Source organism: Apodemus sylvaticus, chromosome 2 (genome assembly GCF_947179515.1).
Source record: "Apodemus sylvaticus chromosome 2, mApoSyl1.1, whole genome shotgun sequence".
NCBI lineage: Eukaryota > Metazoa > Chordata > Mammalia > Rodentia > Muridae > Apodemus > Apodemus sylvaticus.
This window is the reverse complement of record NC_067473.1, coordinates 88,544,269-88,570,374: the sequence shown is the minus strand read 5'-3', so window position 1 is coordinate 88,570,374 and position 26,106 is coordinate 88,544,269. Positions and strand designations below refer to the sequence as shown.

General features: G+C 35.7%; 1 pseudogene; it reads left to right on the top strand.

The window, feature by feature from the left end:
• The first annotated feature begins 338 nt into the window (after nt 1-338).
• Nucleotides 339-1,149, top strand: LOC127677942 (developmental pluripotency-associated protein 2-like; annotated as a pseudogene).
• Nucleotides 1,150-26,106: the final 24,957 nt, after the last annotated feature.

The window sequence follows — 26,106 nt, the reverse complement described above, 5'->3', positions numbered from 1 at the left end:
TTTTTAGAAACATGTGAAGTTTGCATCTCAAAAGTAAAGATCCAGTAAATAACAAACTTTAAAAATGTGACAATATTGCTTAAAATAAAGCATGGATAAGTGGTTTCATAGGACATAATTGCACAAAATAGAAAACACTATAGAATGTTTACCAAAAGCCATGAATATTTGGATTTTCAGAAAGTCCCAAATGAAGAACACCAGTTTGTTTATTTGTTCTTGCTCTTTGGTTGCCTACAATAAAACATCTTACTGCCTTTCCTAGATTTAAAAATCTTAAGTGAGCTGCCAACATCCATAATACTGTTGCCTTTGTCTTCTGCAAAGCCTGACTGAAAATGTCATACGACAGTCATGAAACTTGTAACAAGAACCAATTTGAGGATGAATTTGATGAAGAAAGTGTGGTTTTAACACTGGATCCATTGACCAAGGAGTCTACCACAGAACATCCTATGGAATCAAATGCTTCTTCAACCACAGACCAAAACCCACCAGTGCTTCCATCCAGACATCTGAGAAAAATCAAACCCTCAAGAAGCACCATACCAGCAACTTCTCTGCCAGCCAACCTGCCATCTATTATTGATGTGTACTGGGACACTCTATGGGAGTGGTGTTGTTATCATAAATTCAGTATGAGTGACAAGAACGATGAGGTTTATTTGAGACTTAAGAGACATTCACATTCTAAACAACAGTTTCATAATCCTAACATATCTCTTGAGCCCAGAATGAAGCTGGCTCCCAAGAAACACAAGATAGTCTTACAAGGACTCAGGCCTCAAATTAGTTGAAAAGTAGGAAGCAAGAGAGTGGTGTAGTGAAAATTTCACTTCAGCAGTCCACATTTGCAGCCTGTGGACTAAAAGGTATGAGAGCTATTCAGCCTATGGCTGAGAATCACTGTCCCCTTCCCTCTTCTGTAGAGGAGTTTCTGCCACAAACCATTGGATTTAGATGGTGTGTTGTCCAGGGCAGGCAGTACCCTGGTCATACTTGGGTTCCAGAAACCCCCCACAAAGGATGAATTTTTCACTTCCTCTTATCCAAGAACCAGGAGTGTTGGAGGAAGATAACATGCCATGTCCTGAATGCATTCACAGCAATAAGAAGATCACAAGAAATAGAAGAAGAAGAAGAAGAAGAAGAAGAAGAAGAAGAAGAAGAAGAAGAAGAAGAAGAAGACGAAGAAGAAGAAGAAGAAGACGAAGAAGAAGAAGAAGAAGAAGAAGAAGAAGAAGAAGAAGAAGAAGAAGAAGAAGAAGAAGAAGAAGAAGAAGGAGAAGGAGAAGGAGAAGGAGAAGGAGAAGGAGAAGGAGAAGGAGAAGGAGAAGGAGAAGGAGAAGGAGAAGGAGAAGGAGAAGGAGAAGGAGAAGGAGAAGGAGAAGGAGAAGGAGAAGGAGAAGGAGAAGGAGAAGGAGAAGGAGAAGGAGAAGGAGAAGGAGAAGGAGAAGGAGAAGGAGAAGGAGAAGAAGGAGGAGGAGGAGGAGGAGGAGGAAGAGGAGGAGGAGGAGGAGGAGGAGGAGGAGGAGGAGGAGGAGGAGGAGGAGGAGAAGGAGAAGGAGAAGGAGAAGGAGAAGGAGAAGGAGAAGAAGAAGAAGAAAGAGTAAGAAGAAAGAGTAAGAAGAAGGATGAGGAGGAGAAGGAGAAGGAAGAAGAAGGAGAAGGAGAAAAAGAAACTGTACAAAGAAAAATACCCTACTCCCAATTATGCTGTCTTAGACAATGCCAAGGTTTTATTCTGATCTGAAGGAAAAGGAAGAGCAAAAAAAAAAAAAATCCTGTGTTCCCTTAAATATCTAAATAGATTGGACATTAGTCTTCAGAAGCTCCTCCTCCTGTCTCTTCCAGAAGAGTGGAGAATCTACAGACAAATTAGCATCCATCTATTTAATTACACCCTGCTGAATACTAATGTCTTTGACAGCTCCTCATGATGTTGAGTCAGGTTTGCTATATGCTTGGCTAGCTAAGAAATTATTTTGTTTACTGTTTGTTTTGCTCAACAACTTCGTGGATATTTTTGGTGGGAAGCAGTTTCAAATTAGCACAGCAGACTGTACTTTTGTTCATAGATTTCTTTTTTTTTTATTTTTGGAATAAGGTTTTACATGTAATAACTCTAGCTGGCCTGAAATTTCTAGGTAGACCAGAACCTAGTGGTAGTCTTCCTAAGTGTTGGAATTAGTGTAGTAAATAATAATTTACTACAGTATAAAGTTTATTGCTTGTTCTAAACAATCTGTAAGTGTTGAAATGGTCTCTAATGCTACACATTTGAAATCATATAGTATGCTACCTTTCAGATTGGATTTTACCTAGCAATATGCATGTGAAAAATATCCATGAATTCAATTGATTTTCTTTGTAATGTTCAAATTCCATTGTCCAAGATGTGCCTCAAGTATTGATCCTATCCTGGTAGATACACAGTAGATTTTATATATTCCAGACAAGGTTTCTGACAAAACAAATTGAGTCACAATTTGTTATACTGAAAGGAAAATATATTTTCTCTGATAATACAGTCACTTTAATGAATACAATTCTCACACTACATAAGTGCAATGTAAATACTTGGGTAAAACATTGAGTGACTGATAATTTCACAGGGGCATATTCAGTACTTATGTATATATTTAAACAGATACATATTGTTTAAGTATATGCTTTTTAGAGATTCAAGTTTATTTTATTTATCTCTATCATTATTATTTCCCTGAGAGATAAAGTGTTTGTTAGTTATCTACATTATGACTTACATTCAAATACATTATTTCCATAGTTACAAAAAAAGCCTACCTTTTCTTTTCCTGATATTTTACTTCTGAATAATCTACTTGAGCTCCAGTATTCTGCAGATATGAAAAGAGTCTCTAAAGATAATAAACATCCATTAAATATGGAATTGCTTCATGGTATGATGAAATACTCATTCAGAAATAAGTAAATGTCACTGCTCATTCTCCTACATGAATTTTGCTAAATGTCTGAAACCAACACTGTCAATATTAGTGACAAGTACATTTATCAGAGAATGAATAAAGGAGAGAACAAATCTATTACCTTTCCTTAGATTCATTAAGATCATCATTTCCTGACTAGGCAAGTAGCAAAAGCTAAAATAAAGCCGAGCAGCAGCGGCATACACCATTAATCCCAGTACTTGGGAGGCAGAGGCAGGCAGATTTCTGAGTTCGAGGTCAACCTGGTCTATTGAATAAGTTCCACAACAGCCAGGGCTATACAGAGGAACCCTGTATTGATAAAAAGAAAACAAAACAAAAAATCCAAAACAAAACAACAAAAAAGAAGTAGCTAAAATTTCCCTGGTACCTACTCAAACTAACAACATGTCGATAAAGTGTAATTACAGATTCATGCAACAAAATTACATGAAGACACACAGTAACCATATTTCCAAATACTTCTTATATGATGAGTGTAATGCTAAGTTTTGATTGTCAACTCAATTGGATTAAGAGAGACAGTTATGAGGGTTTTTTCCCTGCAAAGGTTAATGCAGAGAGGACACCAACACAAATGTAGGTAGCACTGTGTGATAAGCTAGGGTTCAAAACTGAGAGCTGAGCACCAGTTTTTGTCTGTTTCTGCTTGCCAACTATAGCGTACCATATGCCGTTTTAAATCCTTTCCCCTTAATGTGTTCCTCATGATGATGGATCAGCAAACTAATATACAAAATAATTTAGCTATATATATTGGGTGCAATTATGACAGTAATTTAAAAAGAAGCACACTAAATGAGCAGTTTCATTTAAAAAATAAAGAATTTAATACAATTAATACAAGAACTGATTTCTTAAAATCCACATTTCTCACTTCCCTGAGTCTTGATGGAAACTCTACCCATTTGAGTTCATAAAATAAGGGAACAAATGTAAATTTACTAAACAGACATGCTTTGATTCATGCTTTTTTTCAAGACTAGTGGCAGTCCATGTAATCCCAAGACTTTAGGAGTTTGAGGCAAAAGGATTGCCATGACTCTTAGTCCAGCTTTTATTACAATTCAAGATACTATCAAACAGCAAGAGACAAGCAAGAAGAGAGTTATACTCTCTTATAACTCTCTTTTAAAATGAAAAGAGAAATTTTCTGACACTTTTACTAACAGTGAGATGATCAATTCAGAAATTTCTATTTATACCTGAAAATTCTTTATAGGCATTCCAAGGTAGATACATGAAACTCAAGAGGACCAATTATAAAGAGATGTGCAAACTTGTTTGTTTTGTTTTGTTTGGAATTAGTGAAGCCTTGAGAATAATACCTACAATATTTTAATTATTAGCAATATTGCTATTTCATAATTTGATTCATTTTTCTAACTTTGAATTGGTTTGCCTATTAAAGCCATTATATTTTGTATATAGTTTGCCGAGTGCATTTCAGAAGTTTGTATATATTATGCTTATCCCAGACATTCTTTTTTTATCCTACATAAATCTCCCTTAATGGTGACAGTGTTTTACAGATTGCTATGAATGAGTTGTCTCTATTAAGCTCAAGTCTATGTTAATTGACATTTAAAAGTATTAAGGAGTGGGACATATAAGGGGTGATTTGATCAGGGAGTCATATCATCGCAAAATGTTGTGTTATTAAAAGAGGAAGTTATAAAAAGAGGTTGGCTCGGTTTTTCTCTTTTCCTTTTGATATTCATTGACTCTTTAGACATGTTACAATACTGTATGGAGATTCTCATAGATGAGCCACTATTTGGTGCTGGGAGCCATCCCCAGCAGAGGTGTTTCTTCTTGGTTCTTCTTGAGGCAGCAGAAAGGGGAAGAGTCTTGGCAGGGATAAGACTTTGTCGTATGAACTTCTGGGGTAAGACTTTGTCTTACAGAAAATTTAGGGTTGCTGTATAATAAAAAGTTTACTTATCTAAGTCTAAGTTACTATGCTAATGTAGCTGACCTGCCTTCTGTGTTCCTCTGAAGCCACAGACTGCAGTCTCAGGCATTTAACACCTCATCCTAAAACAGCAAGAGATTAGGTAATTTATTAGTTGCTAGAGCCTTTTCTCTATTGTCCAGATGCCTCTTGCTTGTCAGTCTAGGGGGAAGTTAGGAGCAATAAACTTCTATTGAATCAGGAGAAGAGAATAATGCTTGCAGAAAGAAAAATGTCTACATTAGTGAATATGAATAATCTCACATAAATTCATACATATACCTTCAAACATACATATTTTCATGCAGTCAGCTGGGCCCAGCTTGCATGCATTCTCACAATTTCATACTTGCACACACATGCATACATTCTCACAATTTCATGCTTACATATACATCCATACTTACATATGTATATGGAGCAAAAGACCAAGCACCAGTACAGAAAGAACTCACTCATTCTGGATGAAAAATGGGCGCCAGTATTTATTGCTTCGAAAAAGTAAAGGCTTCCACACTTTTAGTGGTAAATGAATTAAATCTTTGTTTGTAAGAAAAAGGCTTTGTTTCTCTTAATAACACTAAGCCTGTCTTGTCCTTACCATGGAACCTGTCCTGTCCATGGTAAGGAGAAGCCTGCCTGCTTCTTCTGTTCTGCAACATCTTCTTTTTTCCTCTTTCCCTCTGCCTCCTGCACATTGTTCTCTTAGTTATTTTATGTTACCTGTAGTTTCTAAGTTATTCCACTCTGCTTCTCCTAATCTTGTTCTCTTCTACCTAAAAACTTCTCAGTTCAGTTCTTCTCTCAGCTCTATTCCACTTATTCGATTCTTCTGGTCTCTCTTCCCTTTCTCCTCAGCCTTTAAACATCTTTCACAATAAATGATCACATGTTACAAAGTTCATTACAAGTTCACACAAAATATCAAGTCATAAATTGAAATAGAAGTTTACAACAGAGAATGTTTACATGCATATTTATTAGGAGTAATTATCTAGCTATCATTTGACTTCTCTACAGGTTCATAGAAAGTTTAAAACCATAACTAAGTTATAAGTGAAGTTTTGTATAGATAAACCCAACCAATATTTTATCTTCTGTCCTAACACCTATAATAAATCCTAGCTCCCTTTTTTTTCCTAGTTCCCTTTTTATGACTTTTGGTTAACTGTTTTACAACATCTTGGAATGTGCTCTGTGAGCAATTAACTTGTGACACTTGTGAGACTGACAGAGTTCTCATTGTAGTTTTGACTATCAGAAAGGATCCTACTGGCATCCACATTATAAAATAACTTAATAATCACAGATATAATTTTAGGAATTTTTATAGGCTCATCATTAAAACTTAAGTCACTTATTTGTCTACGTAGCATCACTATAAGACAGTACATCTTCATGGATCTGCAGAGATCTGTTGCAAAGGGGTGTGCTATTACTTATTATTATATATGTTTAATAATAACAGGAAAAGAGTATTTAACTAGGAATCTTTCCTAAAATTAGTACCACACAGCCTTACTGAATGCGGGCTCACCTGTCGCAGATTATATAATAATCCAAAGCAGGCATTCCAGGATGATCACCTGCTAGTATATTAGCTTGCCCCATTATGGCTCCCGACAGGTTGGATTTCATAGCTTCCAGAATCCTACGTCAAATCTCTATATAATAAAAGTTATTCAGGCTCTAATAGGAATTTTTTTCAAAATGAGAAAAAGAAGCTCATTGGGTTTGATATACCACTGCATATCAAAGCTCACACAGAAGAAAGGAGTATTTACAAGATAAACTATAGTAAAACCAAAGCATGTGGTTGACTTTTTTACAACAAACATGCATTGCTTCACATCTTTCATTCAACAAAACTCTGTGTTTGACATGGTCTAAAAATTGTGCTGTTTAAAGGGATGAAAGTTTCATAGTAATATATTATGTATATCCTCCATAAAATCTAGCATTTAGCCAAAGAGAAATGGAAAATATAAGAAAAAGAAATATAGGCATACTTCAGAGATATTGAAAAAGTCTTCCTGGCAAACTGGGGAAAACAGCTTAATATCACAATGAAAACTCACATATTCCTGTTGCCAGTGAATACCAAAAGCATGCTGAACCAGAATTCAAGAATGCATGCAGTCATCCAGTACTTGAGAAATATGAGCAGGAAGATCGTGAGTTAGACGTCAGTTTGGGCTATCTAGCAAGTTCTAAGCAATCCCAGCTTCTTGGTGACATTATGTTGAAAAAGTCAAATATGCTTTCCTTATACCATGATGCATCAAGTTTATAATAACAGTATGGCTGGAGAAAAGCTAGCTTATACATCAAAATAAAATGTCCCCTTACATCACAAGTGAGTATATTATTCTTTAACTTGTAAGCAATGGTTTAGTCATAGAAGATCCTAATTTAGCCTGAATTTGCTGACAGACTAGGTGATATGAGTTGAAAGATTAATTTCGCTGTGGCAATTTCTTACAAAAAGACAACAAAACAGTTTATTACAGCAGTTGACTTTTACTTTCCCTCATGATTTCTTAGACAGCACTCTTAGGATTTTAAACTGCAATGAAATGTCCTTCAAAATAGAGTTAGTCATCTCAGTCCCTGCGGCTGCTTCACCAAATAAAGCCATCTGATATTCTAAATAATCTACTGCCATTTCAAGACTTTATAGGATCTAAATCAGGAATATATGCCATTTCGAGAAACTGCTTTCTTTGCCCAGACGTAAAAAGCAGCTCATTGTTGGGCGTGGTAGATCCTGCCTGTAATTCCAGCAGGAGGATACTGCAAGAGGATTGGCATGATGGTGATGCCGGCACAGGCTGCAGAGTACGACCCTGCATAATAAAAGTTAAAGGAATGAGGTAAAGGAAGTACTCATGCACCAACTATGTTCACGAGCTGTCAGTCTTTTAACCACATCTCCAGCCTTGATTTCTTCACCACTTTTTTTCTAGCTTTCTCCACTGAAGACTTTGCCTCTTGAATTTTCATGGGATCTGGATTGAACCCTTACACTACAGTTGAGATTTTGAACTCTCCTCATGAAACATGTCCTTAAAGACATGTACAAACATAAATCCTTTCCAGAAGACTTTTAATTTACCATGACTGAATCCATCGAAGGGATCCCTATCTATGAAGGAACTCAACTGGATTGTTAAGGACCAGAACTTGAACATAGAAATGCTGCATTGTAAGTGTTGTATAAGCAAGCATCAGAAGAGCATTCATCTCCCCATGTGTGTCTATTATGCTTTTCTATGATGGATTGCACTGTTGATGAGCAGTAATATTTTGGGAAAAATATCTTCACTGAACACTATGAGTCAACACAAGGCTTAAAATATTCAGAAAACCGTGTTCTAAACAGATGGGCTGTCATATTTGCTTTGTTACTCCATTTATAGAACATAGGCAGAGTAGATTCAGTATGAATCTTAAGGTCTCTAGGACTTTTTTGGAGTGAGCAGTTAGCATGGGTAACATTAGCGCGGACAGAGCTTGACTATCCTGTAAGCTTTAGATTCAAGCCTGGACTTCTCTTTATTATGAAAATCATAAGTAGTCTCCTCCAGTTGAAGGTACTGTTTTGCTCAGCGTAGCCACATCAATGATATTAGCTTAGCCTTTTGGGTAGCTTGATATACTTCCCATTGATACAATTTTGACCACCTCACATTTTTTACATTATGGTGATGAGGCATTGACAACCCTCTTCTCAATGTAAACATTTTCTCCGAATTTTGCTTCTCTGTATTATCCCTTGTGGAAGTGGTAAGAGTTACAGCCTTGTCCCCAGAAAAGCCTTGCCCCACAGCTGAGTTAATCCTCTATAAAACCACCAAGATATTCACCACATCCCTACGAGGCTAGTCTGCTTTCATTCAATTGTTACATTATTTTCAGTAACACAAGTTTCTTTAGAAATTATTGGCTGACTATTTGATAAAAGACACTCATTTTTTCTGATCTCAGTTTTCTACATATGTGTCTTACTCAGCCTTATCACTTATAGTCTTTGACTGAAAACTCAGGATGTGTGATTCTTCCTTTCACTTCAGGGCTCAGAGGGCACTGTATAATTTCTTGTTGTATAATTCAAATACTGTTGCATCTCAGACGATAAGAATGCCCAAGTAAAAATGAGATGGTGGAAAGGCCAATTGGTAGCACATTTAAAACAAAAAGCATATATATAACTTTCACAATCCTGTATGGGTTTCTCTACAGTGCCATTCAACAATTAGAAAGTATCATAAAAGATCATAAATCACTGATAACTTTGTATTAGTACTACAATGATAAATGTTAGTATTAAATATTTGAGCTATGCCTGAATTACTGACATGAAGGAAAATAACATTACACAGTAAAAAAGATATATTTGTATTTAGTGGAGTAACTGCTAACCTTCAATTCATAGGAGAAATACATATGTCTGTGCATACATATATATATGCATACACAGACATATGTATTTATATCTATATAATATATTATAAAGATATATATTCATCTTAGGGAGAAGGAAGATCTACAAATGGGGTATTTTGAATGAGTATCAAATTGAAAAGGAGAGAGAATATGTGTAGGAGTCAAGAGAACATTACACCAAAAATCAGACTAGGAAGTTTCCAGAGGAAGATTCTGCCTTAATCACTTAAAGAGAACTGTGTATTGGTGAAGCCTCAGATACCCTGCAGCTGGAGTTACAGGAACTTATAAGCTATCTGAAAAGGTTGTTAGAAACTGAATCTGTTATTCTGCAAGAGCTGTTCACACTTTCAACGACCTAACCATTCTTCATTCCTAATTATCGTGGCTTGGAAAAGCATATTCTGATTCCTAAGCATTAATTATGCACCTTCTCCATGAGAATGATGGTAGTAATCTGCCTTACAAATTTACTATGATGCTATCTTCTATTTCTTGAAGATGTGTTCCATGTTCTTCTGAAACATTCAGCAAAATTCTATAAATTTATAATCCAACATTCAGTGTATTTAAATTTAATTCATAAAATGAATGAAAATGACTTATATTCTAGGAAGATTGGAGACATTGGACAATTATAAATATTATTCTACAATTTTCATTTACATAAAATTTGTCTTCCAAAGAAAGCATATTCCTGATGTAGGATGTTTATTGTTTCTTTTTTTTAAATGCTATAAATATTGAACTTAGTTCTTTTCTGGATGATCTTTTAATCATTTTTCATCTTCTTACTATACTAATTCTGATACTTCAAAGATAAACTAAATTTTTGTTTGTTTTTTCTTGTGACAAAGCATTAAAATATTATTGACTATGCATTATATGCGTAGTAATGTGCTAACATTACACACTAAAACAAGCAGTTATGCGATGCTAGACAGGATTATTAAAAGCACATTTTATCCTTCATTCTTACACTTAAGTCTAAATGATTGTGTAGTCATTTATGTACCAATAAACACACTCTTGATTTGCTCTTTATCAAATTTAGTCCTTGTTTTGATATGGAGACCTACAGTATGTCTTAGAAATAAAATTGGTTTATTTGTGTTAAAGTTTGGATTTTCATGAATTAAAAATAATAAGACTAAAGTTCACTCTGACTCTCAGTAGTAGATTTTCTTGGTTTACTACTGACTCAAAATTAAATGTAGGGTCACTGGGAGAGAGGTACAGAGACTCAGGAAATTGAATAAAATAGGTAGCAGTGGGGAATGAGGAACTGGGGTAGCCACCAGAGGTTTCAGACAACAGAGAAGCTAGAAGCTCCCAGGGCCCAATGGGGTGACTTTAGATGAAATGAGCAGTGAATGGGAAATAGAACGTTCCTCAGTAGATAGGTACGGCCCCCAGTCAAAGAATGGAGCCAGTCACCCATCTCAAAGTTTTAAACCAGAAATGTTCCTATCCGAAGGAAAGACAGGGACAAAAAATGGAGAAGAGACTGAAGGAAGGAAGGGCCGACTGGGGACCATCCCACCTGGGGACTGTCCTACCTGGGGACTGTCCCACCTGGGGACCGTCCAACCTGGGGACCCATCCTGTCTTCAGACGCCAAACTCTGACACTCTTGCTGTTTCCAAGAGGTACTTGCTAACAAGAACCCTGGGAGGTTCTTCCAGCATGATTGGAAACAATGCAGATGCAGATGCTTGGTTCCAATCATCAGACTGAGCTAGCTCAGGAACCTGTGTGGGGAGTTGGAGGAAGGACCTGAGGAGCAGAGAGGGATTGCTAGCCCACAGGAAGAGCAATGTTAGCTGACCGTACCACCCAGTGCACCCAGGGCTTATACTACCAACTAAAGAGAAAATAGAGAGGGCTCCAGGGCTCTAGATATATCTATACATTTGCAGCAGAGGATGTCACTGTCTGACATCAATGGGGAGACCCTTGGTCCTGAGGACATTTGATGACCCAGCACAGGGGGATGCGGTAGGGGTGGAAGTTGGTGTCTGGGTGGGGAGGCACCCTCACAGAGGCAAAAGGGAGGGAGGAGAGGGCAGATGTGAGATGGAGGATTGTGAAGGGGTAACCGGGAAGTGACATATCATTTGAGATGTAAACAAATAGAATTATTAATTAAAACAAATGAACAAACAAAAATCCAGCAACAAAAAAGATACATAAAATATTATATCGACTTTCACACTTTGCAGCTTCAGTGTGTGCTCATTGGCACAACTCTGCCCATCTCTTTGATATTGAGTTCACCCCAAATGTTAGTCTTATAATTTTCAATATGATGTGCTGATTCAATATGTTAACTCATTATAGCAACATTGAAATTATTTCCAGGGGAGAAAATAATCAGAGGATTCCAACATGCCAGTCATGACAACTAGTTAACCATTCTATTTTATGAATACCTGTTAGCTAGACTTATAGTGAGGCATAATTTTATGATGGCTATATAACTACCACATAAATTCACAACTTTGGTTTTAGCACATTATCATTGAAAGAATATTAATGGTAGCTATTTCACAGCATTTTTCTGGTGAGGAAAATTAGTAATATGTCACATGCAAATCATTCAGCAATGCATCTGATAATTGATATTACTTTCCAATGTTTGGAAAATGAATTGACATGGCTGCATATGTTATTTTCCTAGGTTAAAAGAATATCTAATCATTTGTAACTTACAGAGCACCTATTCCTAGCAGCTTGATCCATGTGCTCATAAAAATCTCATAAGATTTGTGCATTGAAACAACATGAGACAATAATTTCTAACTATTCAAATATTTGCTGCCCACCAAACAAAATCTTTTCAAAAACTTCATTATTTTTTTCTGCATGAATTCTTTGCCTACATGTATGTATATGAACTCCATGTGTTTCTGGTGCCTGAGGATATCTGAAAATGGTGTTGGATCCACTAGACCTGGAGTTATGGATGGTTTTTGTATCCCTCAACAGAAGAGTGGATGCAAAAAAATGTGGTATATATACACAATGGAGTACTATTCAGCCATCAGAAACAATGAATTCATGAAATTCTTAGGCAAATGGATGGAGCTGGAGAACATCATACTAAGTGAGGTAACCCAGACTCAAAAGATGAATCATGGTATGCACTCACTAATAAGTGGATATTAACCTAGAAAACTGGAATACCAAAAAACATAATCCACACATCAAATGAGGTACAAGAAGAACGGAGGAGTGGCCCCTTGTTCTGGAAAGACTCAGTGAAGCAGTTATAGGGCAAAACCAGAACAGGGAAGTGGGAAGGGTTGGGTGGGAAAACAGGGGGAGGGAAGGGGGCTGATGGGACTTTTGGGGAGTGGGGGTCTAGAAAAGGGGAAATCATTTGAAATGTAAATAAAAATATATCGAATAAAAAAATAAAAAGAATAAAAAAAAGTATATGGCGATGGAGAGAAGGCTCAGTGCCTACAACACTTGTTCTTTCAGTAGATACAAGTACAGTTTCCACCATAACACATTCCAGAACTTAGTTCGCTTCAAAATGTTCTCCTTTGTATGTTTACTGACCATGCACAGAACCACTTGCCTGCCAGATAACTACTGATCTGCTTGGTCTTTCTGTATCTGTATCCTATTGGTTGTTATTTTGTATTGTTGTTTCTGCGATGTTCCTAAGGTACACATTTTTGTCCTTTTTTATTACTAAACAGCATTCATAGATCCATCATAGTCTTTCTTTACATTTGTAAATTCAGAGATGTGGATTATATCCAAATCTTCATTATTATGGTAGCCTTTGCTGTGAGTGTTTTTCAAAATACCTATGCAAACATATGTCTTCATTTCTCAAGGCAGATAAGGGTGAAAATAATGAGCTGTGTGGGAAGTTTGTATGCAACTCTATCATAAACTCTCATATGTTTTTCCAGAACTGTTAAAAAATATGACCTTGCCTCCAGCATTGTGACAGTGATTTACTTTCCCTATAGTTTGACAAAATTCAGTATTGTCACTTGTTCGATAATAGCCATTTCTGAAGGGCCTCTTTGTACTTTAAATTTACATTTTTTCTGGTGTTTAGCATTGTCTGTTTGTGACACTCACATATATACTTGGACAGATTGTTCAACAATTCAAAACTTTGACCTATCAGAATCATTTAAGAGCTGCTTTCACCACCTCAATCTGCATAAAACTATTATAATAATTTATAGAAATATTTTACAAAAGTTATTATTAAAACTCATGCACATAAAATATTACAAACACAAACAGCCCCAGTGTCTATGCACTGAAATGAACTTATATGTATTTAAAATACTCATTCAAAATGGAAGCTGTGAACCTTCATGCTAAGTGAACTCTTTCAGTATTTTATGTATATTACCTGTTTATCTACCGCTAACAGCAAAATACTTTATGACAGATTGGCAAACATTGCAATCAACATAGTTGTTCATCATCAAATGAATGTATAATGAAAAATGTAGTATATATAAACATCAATATATATGTATCAAATGCTTTTCACTGTATTTGCTCTCATCAGATTCTAAGATTAAAACAAAAATACTTCATACCTAGGAATATTTGTGCTATTTTTTTAAATCATTCTTAAAATAACAGGGAAGGTGTAAGACTACAGACTTTTGCATTATCAAGCCTCAAATAAACTATACATAGTGTCATCTTCACTTAAATATAATTTCAATTATAAATATGATTTATTATTTTTTATTATTTTCTTATACCATACTGTAGTGTATATAATCATTGAAATGGGCAAATTTTTCTTATACAAGTTTCTCAAGGACAGAGATTAAAACAAGAAATTTATTTCTAGAGGGTTCAATGGCATGTTGAAATTCAAAATGTTGCAAATTATTTGATGCCAGGTAAGTGGGAGGTACTGACTGTATTGATGTCTCTCTATGGTTCTAAAATATTGTCAACAACTGCAATTTGAACACAGATCTAAGCCATATATAACAAAACAGATCTTGAACTTTTCCAATGTTTACTAAATTCTACCAATTATGTTTCTATTTGGAACACTTGATATTAGAGTATAAAAAAGTTTTGTTTTGTTATTTTACTTAAAACATAAAGAATAAAAGAAATAATAGTAGTAAAAATAATGTGAGACATTCACATTAAGTCTTTGAAGAAAAACATCAGTGAGTGAGGACTGACTGGCAACTGAGGAAGTCATTGGTGGCGGAAGTTTTTTGGCCTTAAGATTTGTCATTTCCAAAACAAAATATCAGTAACTGCTTCTAGCCATTATAACGGAAAGTCAAATGGATTATAGCAGCTGGCTCAGAGCAATCATTGAATGCTTAGCTATATTATTTTTGACTGTACTACTATTATACACCTAAATGATTTTATGTAATTACATTAATTTTTAATTTTCCATATTTTGAGTTAATTTGTGAATATTTTAAATATTCATGGAAATAAGTAATAAAGTTAAGAGACAAAATCTCCCAAACAATTGAAGACACTTTAATTTAGGAAACTTCATCATGTCTTTCACTCTCTTTGTAAGGGAAATAAACTACTTTGAAAACTTGTCAAGTAACTCAGGAGCTGTCATGTGAATATGGAAGCCATCTCTTTGAGTTGTAAACCTTATGGGATTTAGCTAGCATATAGAGAACATGAGGTGAATTTGATAATTTTGGTAACTGCTTAGTTCTATTTTACAGAGCAACATCTATTCCTAAAGAACATGAAGAAAAGGAATTTCAATGCTTACTCTTTCAAAGCCATGTAACAAATGTAAATGCACATCTATATTAGTAAACGTTCAACAAATAGTTCTGTCCAAAGCACATTTTTATAGTCTAGTAGCTATCCTAAGATACAATGCACATGCAGTGTGCTGCATCTTCTTCTTGTTTATAACAAGGCATAAAAAACTGGGTCTTAAAATGTGGCTTAAATTGAAAAGCACTTGTTAGTGAGAAGGAGGGCAACCCTATAGGAAGACCAGCAGTCTCAACTAACCTGGACCCCTGGGATCTCTCAGACACTGAGGCACCAACCAGGCAGAATATACCAGCTGATATGAGGTCTCCAACACATATACAGCAGAGAACTGCTGAGTCTGAATTCAGTCAGAGAAGATCCACTTAACCCTCCAGATACTTGGGGCCCCAGTGAGTCGGGAGATCTGGTAGAGTGAGGGGTAGGGTGGGGACATCCTCTTGGACACAGGGGGAGGAGGTGTGAGATGTGGAAGAATTGAAGAGTGGACCAGGATAGGGATAAAGTCTGGACTGTAAAAAAAATTAAAAAATAAGAAATAAACAAAATCACTTGTTACAACAGGTATGAGCATTTTATTTGAGTTTCTTGAATCTCTATAAAAGGCAGAACATACCACTATATATGATATGTTTGTGTGTATGTGTGTGTGTATGTCTGTGTGTGTGTGTGTGTGTGTGTGTGTGTGTGTGAAAGAGGACTAATATATAGAACATGCATATACTCAGAAAACAAAAATAAAAGAAAAAAACCTCAGTCCTTTGAAAATAGGCTACAGATAAGAGCAAATGTTTCACAAAATATCTTCATACAACAATGAATAAATGACAAATAAATTTCATAAACTTATTATTCAATGCAGGTAGCAATTATGGAAATATAAATTAAATCTAGATTGAGACTTAATTTTATGTTAATCAAGATGCATCAGATTAAGGAAACAATTCACAAGTGGTTAAAGGATGGAAGGGGACATTAATTTATTGTTGAAGAGTTTGTTCCAAAGAGAAGTTTCCTGATAGATTTCTTTCAAGTCAGCCCTAAGTATTTATCATGCAAACAACAGTAAATGAATTTATGAAGCTCTCTCTCTCTCTCTCTCTCTCTCTCTCTCTCTCTCTCTCTGTCTCTCTCTCTTTTTCTCTCTGTGTGTGTAAGTGTGTGAGTACATGAGTGTATGACAATAATGAAGAACAAGTCATGAATCTGTGAGGCACAGGAGAGAGAACATATTCTTTATGTTCTGATATATCCTCATGTGTTCAGAGATAATAACCACATACTCCAGTGGCAACAAAAACCACAGGCCAATCATCCTTCATTGAGAGACAGGCACACACAGAAAGTCCTTATGCTTGCATTTCAACTTCTCTCTGGGCCTAAAGCTATTCTTTCTAAATATAAAACTAGTTGCTTTGTAATGAAAAGAAAATTGTATACATTAAGCTCTATTTTGACAGTGCTGAAACAACTAAGAGCAAAAGGGGTACTGAGGAAACCAACTCAGTGTGGACAAAGGAGATCCTAAAATGCCTAGGAAGGCAATTTCATATGAATCTTGGTGCAAACTTGCCTGGTAGGGCACACTAGGCACAGACATGCTTCAACTGAGCTCAGCATTCCTAGAAATAAGTTAGGGAATTGTGTTCTGCTAAAGACAAAGGAAAAAATTAACATATGGTGAAGAAAGAGAGTTATGAAAAAAATGAAATCCTAGACAGCTCCCAAAAGGGGAAAGATGTCCCCTGTGCTCACTGCACCCAGCAGTCTCCTGCCATCTTCTTCTTGTTCTGTTCTGAGCATCACCCTCACACTAACAGCCCATATGTTAATGTTGCTGCAACAAAGTTAGAGAATGGGTGGAAGAGTTGCTTCAGATGACAAGCAATGATAGGAAAGGAAAGCTGCTGAGCTCAAGATGGGAAAAAAGATGTCACCGCCCACAGAGCTAAAGGGAAAGGTCATGTATCAAAAGGGGAATGGCCAAGGCTGAAAAAGTCAAGAGGAAGAAGGATTAGGAAGAAGAAGCAAGAGGAGGAGGAGGAGGAGGAGGAGGAGGAGGAGGAGGAGGAGGAGGGGGAGGGGGAGGGGGAGGGGGAGGAGGAGGAAGAGGAGGAGGAAGAGGAGGAGGAGGATAGTGAAACTGAACATGATGAATGCAGTTTTTCCCAGCACTAATTTTCATGGTCTATAAACCCCATTACACAACTCACTTATTTTTTTAAAAAAGCAGCTAAACTATAAGGAAGTGTAAGAATTATTTTTAACTATAGCATCTGTTTTCTGTACTGGCGGTATTTTCAATAACTGCTAACCTCATTAGATAGAGGACAGGGCTGTAAATTGTTATGGAAATTTATACTGGGTTCTTGTTGATGCACAGAGCAAATTTGGTACATATGACGATGGCTTTTTACATCTTCAGTTGTTTTGATACAGCTTATGTGAAAATATTAATTGTTCTGTTAACTGCATACCACCCAATTTTGAAAAAAATAAAGTTGTTCTGTTGACATTTTGAATGCTTTTAAGTAATATAATTTTATTAAAAATTGGACCACATAGAATTTAAAGGTACATAATAATTATTCAATATACAGGAACAAATACTAATGTGCTGTATTTGTTGATACAAACATCTAATCCTTTCAAAAGAAAATTTAGAGAATCCAAGTTGTTTTTACCTATCCACAAATCAGGAGATTAAAAAGAGCTTTTGATCAAAGCATTCCATTTTCGTGTCTGAGCCTGGAGCAACCTGCCCAAGTACATGATACCTGAATGGTTATCACAGCACTGATGCACTAGATATGCTTTCATGAAATAGCAGTACTAGAGGTAACATATTATTAGAGGTAGACAAGAAAAAGACAGTATAAGCATACCATATTCTTGGTCTGTACAGTGCATATATATTCTATCAATGACACAAGTATTTTGGAGCATGTAATTGGATGATGAGGGTTTGCATAAGAAAAGATAAGATAAGCAGTGAGTCATGAGCTAAGCATACCAGAAACTAGGGAACATTCTGGGAATCTGACTCCAGCTGTAAAACTGAATTCCTCAATGAACTCCTTGTCTCAGTAGATGGTTCAGGTGGTAAAGTGCCTGCCTCCCAAGCATGAAGACTTGAGATAGATCCCCAGTACCCACCTAAATTCTGGGTATTGTGGATCTGTGATCTCAGCACTAGGCATATGAAAATAAGAGGATGTCTGGAGCCTTCATACTAGGGAGCTTACCTGGATGGGTGAGCACTAGGCTGACCAAGAGCATTATCAAACACTGTGATGAAGAGTGACTAAGGAGGGTATACCTGGCCTCCACATGCACACATGTACATATACACCTGTGCACACATATGTAAGACACATGCATACTTATATATTTTTGCAGCATGCCTATATATAAAAGAAGTAATCTACTAACTCACTATTTAATATTTATAATCAATATCCTTATGTTTATTTATACTAATGTCATTTAGATTAGACAAAGGGAAGACTAAAATAACATGTTGGCTCAAGGTCACTAAAACAATACTGACAGAGTAACTAGAACAGAGACAAGATACTGTGAGAGAACTGTCCTGTCACCTGCATACTATTTTCTCTAATTAGCATAAATGTGAGAGGAAATGGTCTGGAATAAAAGTATGCAGTTGCCCTAGAGGAACAATACACAGGGTAAAAAAACTTTGCATTTTCTTTGTAATGACCCACTGAATTGTTTTATAGCTAAAATATAGTAGAGGTGAAATAGCTAAGTTCTTTTTTTCTGGTTTCCGAAGTTTTATTTTACTTCTATTATACAATAGGAATAGATTTCTCATTTTGAATTGAACAATGAGCATAATTGTGCCTGTCTCACTTTGACCTTGCATTGGCTGCATTTTTGTATTCCATATATTCAGACATCAGGGTCTGGGTTAACATACAGCACGAATGGACTATCAGTATATCGTCTGTTCACAATGCTTGTATATAATGGCTGTGTTGGTTGAAGATGCACAGCCAATCACAGTATCCAGAGAATAAACCCCAGTGATAATTTTAATTATCTCTCCATGTCAAAGGAAGGACCAGTTTCGAGGAATTTACTTCAAGAAGTAAAAGGAAAATTCAGTTTGTGTAATTAATACTCTATAAAATCTCAAATGTTATGCATTGCTTAATGGGTCCTGTATTCAGCAATGTTGTAAAGGCTGAAGGAATAATGAACCACATACACAATCTTGCTCCTCTTGTGTAGGACATATTGAAGAACCCATTTCTAGTTTAAGCTAACTCTAAAGAACATTTTCTTTATCTTCAGGAATACTGAGTACTGTAACTACTTAAAATATCTGTCAATATGACAGACTTATTTCCTTTACAAAGACAAAGTTGCTTATTATTTCATAGGCAGATAATTAAAGCATCTTTGTAATAGGACACAAAAAAACAAACAATACATAGAAAAATATCTGACTAGAATACTGACATTTCAGTCGTGCTAAAATTTTATTTTTAATGTTTTCTAATGCTAGATAATTGCATTATATGCTAAATTTATGACATTAAAATTCAAAAAGTATTGTTAAAGCTATAAACCTAAATATGAAATACATAAGATTATCAATAGCATATAGATCTAGATTACCAAGCCAAGGCAAAAATATTTTTAAACCTATTTTAATTTGCAAGCCCTACTCTGCGATATGAGTATTCTTGTTTAACATAGAATGTTTTATGGCATCAAATAGGTAAAGAAACTTGATCAAGCAGGGACAGTGATAAGTGGAAATCTGGGACTAAAGCCCAAACAATTTAATTTCAGAGCTTGTGTTTTTAATTAATATAATATGTTGTCAGTAAAACCATCTGTGGTGCTTAAGTTTCATTCTCAGGAAAGAAAAAGAGCTATGAAAATGACCAGGGTATAGACACAGATCTGTTTAAGCTACTTCCTGAATATTCCCCTGAGAACATAATGCAAATAAGCTCCAAGTACCTTTAGTTTGGAATATATGTTTACATTGAATATCCATATATTTACAAGTTCTTATGGTGATGTAGCACCAGCTTGTTCTAGTGAAAAGTTTTACAAGTGAAACATTTATCATCAATTATAGTATTCAGGAAAAAAAATCCTCTGAAAGAACACTATAATTATACCATACTTTTAACACATCATGGAATATATACTAGATAGTTTAATGTCAACTGCACAGTGAACAATGCCTTCATATATTAAAGTAAAAGATGTACTTATTTTACTTGGTTCATTCTGTTCTGAAAGACCATTGACGAAATGCAGTAATCTAGCCTTGTTGCTCAGATGTCCTCACGCCCTCAACCTGCAGTTCTGTGGTAATTCAATAATTCTGTTTTGCTTCATCTCATCTCATCAGTTTCTGGATTCGCATTTATCTTCTACAGTGAATGTACAAAAACCATTCTATACTACTTGTACATGAGGGCCTTCAGAGGGTTTGATACTTGTATTAAACAGGGAGTGAAGGAAGCTGTAAATGATTCTATGGGTTTTTCATATAACACCAAGTGAGGGATGTGAAGAAGCACCAGAGAGAAGGTGCATCTGCAGACTGGCTGCCTGGAGCTGCAGTGTGGTGGGGAGGTTGGAATGTTGATAGTCCAGCGGCTCGTCACCACATCTTGCGATAGTTCTGACTCGCCCAAACATCTATTACTTGCCCACTTCTGTATCAGAAATATGATCTTGTGACTAATAGATTTTAGGAAATGTAATTTATTATCAAGGCAAATTGCTAGCTACCATCAAGCCAAAAAGTAAAGAATGCCGTATGATAGCGACTTGGGTTTCTAGAAAAGCTTCCCCTATCTTTCTGTACCTGCCTCTCTAATGTACCCACCGCAGTATTTAAAAATGTTCTTGATTTATTACTTTCTTTGTTCTGTAAAACTGTAAAACTTCAAGAAACCAATTCCAATCCAATGTGACTCTAAAATAAACTATCTCTTAACTCCCTTTAAAATGGGAGCCTTTTATATTTCCCAATAAAACCCAATACCCACAGCCTTTTAAAGCATACAAAATGTGAAATGTATTTTACTTACAAATACTATTTATTTATACCTAAGCTAAGTTTTCTTGAGACTGAAATTCTTATATATTTATTAAAAACATTCATCATAATTAATCATTAGTATCTTGAATTAGATTTACCCTGAAATTATTGACATGATATAAAGAAGATAAAGGCTCTGGTAAATATTATAACTTTTTTTAATTTTTTAATTTATTTTCTATATACTTCGTTTACATTCTAAAAGCCTTCCCCTTTCCCAGTCCCCCCCCCTCATATGTTCCATAAGTCCTCTTCTCTCCATCCATTCTCCTGTCTTTCCCCCTCCCTTTTCTCTGTCCTGGTACTCCCCTACAATGCTGGATCAAGCCTTTCCAGGATTAGGGCCCTCTTCTTCCTTCTTCATGGGAATCATTTGATATGCTAATTGTAGCTTCAGTATTCAGAGCTTCAGGGCTAATTAATATCTACTTATCAATGATTGCATTCCATGTGTATTCTTTTGTGATTGTGTTACCTCACTTAGGATGGTATTTTCCAGTTCCATCCATTTGCCTAAAAAATTTATGAATTCATTGATTTTAATTGCTGAATAGTACTCCATTGTGTATATATACCACATTTTCTGTATCCATTCCTCCATTGAGGGATATCTGGGTTCTTTCCAGCTTCTGACTATTATAAATAAGGCTGCTACGAACATATTGGAGCATGTGTCCTTATTGCATGCTGGGGAATCCTCTAGGTATATGCCCAGGAAAGCTATAGCAGGGTCCTCCGGAAGTGTCATGCCCAGTTTTCTTAGGAACCGCCATACTGATTTACAGGGTGGCTGTACCATCTTACAGCCACCAGCAGTGAAGGAATGTTCCACTTTCTCCAAATCCTCGCCAACACCTGCTGTCTCCTGAGGTTTTTTTTTTTTTTTTTTTTTACATTGCAAATGATTTCCCCTTTTCTGGGTCCCCACTCCCCGCAAGTCCCATAAGGCCTCTTCCATCCTCCTATTCTTCCATCCACCCCTTCCCACTTCCCTGTTCTGGAATTCCCCTATACTCTTGCACTACTGAGTTTTTAACCTTAGCCATTCTGACTGGTGTGAGGTGAAATCCCAGGGTTGTTTTCATTTGCATTTCCCTAATGACTAATGATGTTGAGCACTTCTTAAGGTGCTTCTCGGCCATCCGAATTTCTTCAGGTGAAAATCTTTGATTATGTCTGTACCCTATTTTTTAATAGGGTTATTTGGTCCCATGGGGTCTAACTTCTTGAGTTCTTTGTATATATTGGATATTAGCTCTCTATCAAATGTAGGGTTGGTGAAGATCTTTTCCCAATTTGTTGGTTGCTGTTTTGTCCTTTTGACAGTGTCCTTTGCCTTACAGGAAGTTTGTAATTTTATGAGATCCCATGTGTCAATTCTTGATCTTAGAGCATAAGCTATTGGTGTTCAGGAACTTTTTCCCTCTGCCTATGTCCTCAAGGCTTTTCCCCAGTTTCTTTTCTATTAGTTTCAGTGTGTCTGGTTTTATGTGGAGGTCCTTGATCCACTTGGAGTTGAGCTTAGTACAAGGAGATAAGATCAATGTACAATGGATCAATTCGCATTCTCCTGCATGCTGACCTCCAGTTGAGCCAGCACCATTTGTTGAAAGGGCTATCTTTTTTTCCACTGGATGTTTTCAGCTCCTTTCTCAAAGATCAAGTGACCATAGGTGTGTGGATTCATTTCTGGGTCTTCAATTCTATTCCATTGGTCCACTTGCCTGTCCCTGTGACAATACCATGCAGTTTTAAACACTATTGCTATGTAGTATTGCTTGAGGTCTGGGATATTACTACCCCCAGAAGTTCTTTTACTTTTGAGAATGGTTTTAGCTATCCTGGGTTTTTTGTTATTCCAGATAAATTTGAGAATTGCTTTTCCCAACTCTGTGAAGAACTGAGTTGGGATTTTGATGGGTATTACATTGAATCTGTATATTGGTTTTGGCAAGATGGCCATTTTAACTATATTAATCCTGCCAATACACGAGGATGGCAGATTTTCCATTTTCTGAGGTCTTCTTTGATTTCCTTCTTCAGAGACCTGAAGTTCTTGTCATGTAGATCTTTCACTTGTTTGGTTAGAGTCACACCAAGATACCTTACATTGTTTGTGACTATTGTGAAGGGTGTCATTTCCCTTACTTCTTTCTCAGCCTGCTTATCCTTTGAGTATGGGAAGACACTGATTTGCTTGAGTTGATTTTATAACCTGCCACTTTGCTGAAGTTGTTTATCAGCTGTAGGAGTTCTCTGGTGGAGTTTTTTGGTCACTTAAGTATACTATCATGTCATCTGCAAATAGTGATAATTTTACTTCTTTCTTTCCAATTTGTATACATTTGACCTCCTTATGTTGTCTGATTGCTCTAGCTAGGACTTCAAGTACTATATTGAAAAGATATGGAGAGAGAGGGCAGCCTTGTCGAGTCCCTGATTTTAGTGGGATTGCTTCGAGTTTCTCTCCATTTAGTTTGATGTTGGCTACCGGTTTGCTGTATATTGCTTTTATTATGTTTACATATGGGACTTGAATTCCTGTTCTTTCCAAGACTTTTAGTATGAAAGGATGCTGAATTTTGTCAAATGCCTTTTTACCATCTAATGAAATGATCATATGTTTTTTTTTTGTTGAGTTTGTTTATGTAGTGGATAGCATTGATGGATTTCCGTATATTGAACCATCCCTGCATTTCTGGGATGAAGCCCACTTGATTGTGGTGGATGATCGTTTTGATGTGTTCTTGGATTAACTTTTAAATTTTGTGATATTTTATTAAATAAAAAAGATGTAAGAATGAGAATAAGCCAACACAAATAAAATTAATATGTTACATTAACATTCACATTTGCAGTTATTGCACAAAATACTGATACTTAAACCAAAATATTTTAGAAAAATATTTCGATATATCTCTGATAAAACACAATGAAATTTACTTACAGACTCAAATATTGAGAAGAAACCCAGAGTATTCTTATAAGTACTGTTAGTTATGATATTTTAGGCCCTCTTGTATATAATTAAAAGGTTGTAATATGATAGGGTCCATCATATTTATTAGATACAACTCTTCAGAGAACCATATTAAACATTTAACAAATGTTTAACTTGTTACATGTTTAATTTGGCACATTTAAACAAAACATATTACTTTTACTAAGAATAAATTAAATTTTAATATTTTTATTAATAATAAACTCTGACAACTTATAAAAACAAGAACAACTGCTGAAGTTACTAACCCTTTGCAGATGAATTATAATCTTACTACTTCATATATTATTTCAAATATAAATTATAAAATTTCTGCCTTGCTCTGATCTCTATTTTTGTGGTCTATTAATCATTATATAGTTCTTTATTTGATATTGTGATTTACATTTACAATTTCAGGCTGATGGAAGAGAAATTCTATCTCTGTCTAAGCAGTGGAGGAGAGGGTTGCTGGCTGTTGTGATTTTGTGGTGAGTTCCACATCTGTGCTACTGTCTATATCTCACAAAAAGTAATAATAATAAAAGAAACAAGGGAGTAATGTTCTTTCTAGCTAATGTCCCTGTCATGAGGCTGTCCAACTCTAGAGATATAAAGTTTTGTTTGATTTTGGCTTGCACTATTAGTCACTAGCTGAAATACTGCCTGAATTGGCCATTAAGCACTTTTCTCATATTTTGTTTTCCGCCAGAATCTATTTTCATCCTACTATATTCATGCTTCCCATAATCCATGTGCAGTTACATCAAAATGCGTCTCAGTATTTACCCTCTCATGAATAATCCCAGACTATGGCTAGAAAACTATCCTTCCAACAGTGGAACTATTATGTGTTGTTCATTGTTGTGAATTTACAATTTTATTCTGTATAGAATCCTATCATTCTCAGTATATCAACAATATTTATATGTAATTAAATGTTGATATTTTCTAATAGAAATCAGTAATAGAATATTATTTCCATTTTTATGATTGCAATGGTAGCCTTAAATTTGGCACATTTAAACAAAATTAGAGTTTTGACTATTGATTGGTAGATATCTGAAGGATAAATAGATATTAAAAGAAGGGGAGTTATTTACAAAACTATTTTGATTGTTAAAATTATTTCCATACCAAATAATATATAAAGCAATTTTCAATATTATTTTAACAATTCTACATTTTAATAAATTATACAATCAATTTATTTGTCTTAAATGCCTGTGTATTTCAGCAAAATAATAGAAATATACTTTGCATTTTACATGTTAACTTACTCAGTTTTCCTAATGCAATGAACATGTTTGTGTGTAGTTGTATGTAGAAACTGAAGATCCAGAAATGAACCCACACACCTATGGCCACTTGATCCTCGACAAAGAGGCTGAAAACATCCAATGGAAAAACGATAACCTTTTCAACAAATGGTGCTGGTTCAACTGGAGGTCAGCATGCAGAAGAATGCGAATTGATCCATCCTTGTCTCCTTGTACTAAGCTCAAATCCAAATGGATCAAGGACCTCCACATAAAGCCAGACACTCTGAAGCTAATAGAAAAGAAACTGGGGAAGACCCTTGAGGACATCGGTACAGGGAGAAAGTTTCTGAACAGAACACCAATAGCGTATGCTCTAAGAGAAAGAATTGACAAATGGGACATCATAAGGTTACAGAGTTTCTGTAAGGCAAAGGACACCATCAAGAGGACAGATCGGCAACCAACAAATTAGGAAAAGATCTTCACCAATCCTACATCAGATAGAGGGCTAATATCCAATATATATAAAGAACTCAAGAAGTTAGACTCCAGAAAACCGAACAACCCTATTAAAAAATGGGGTACGGAGTTAAACAAAGAATTCTCACCTGAAGAACTTCGGATGGCAG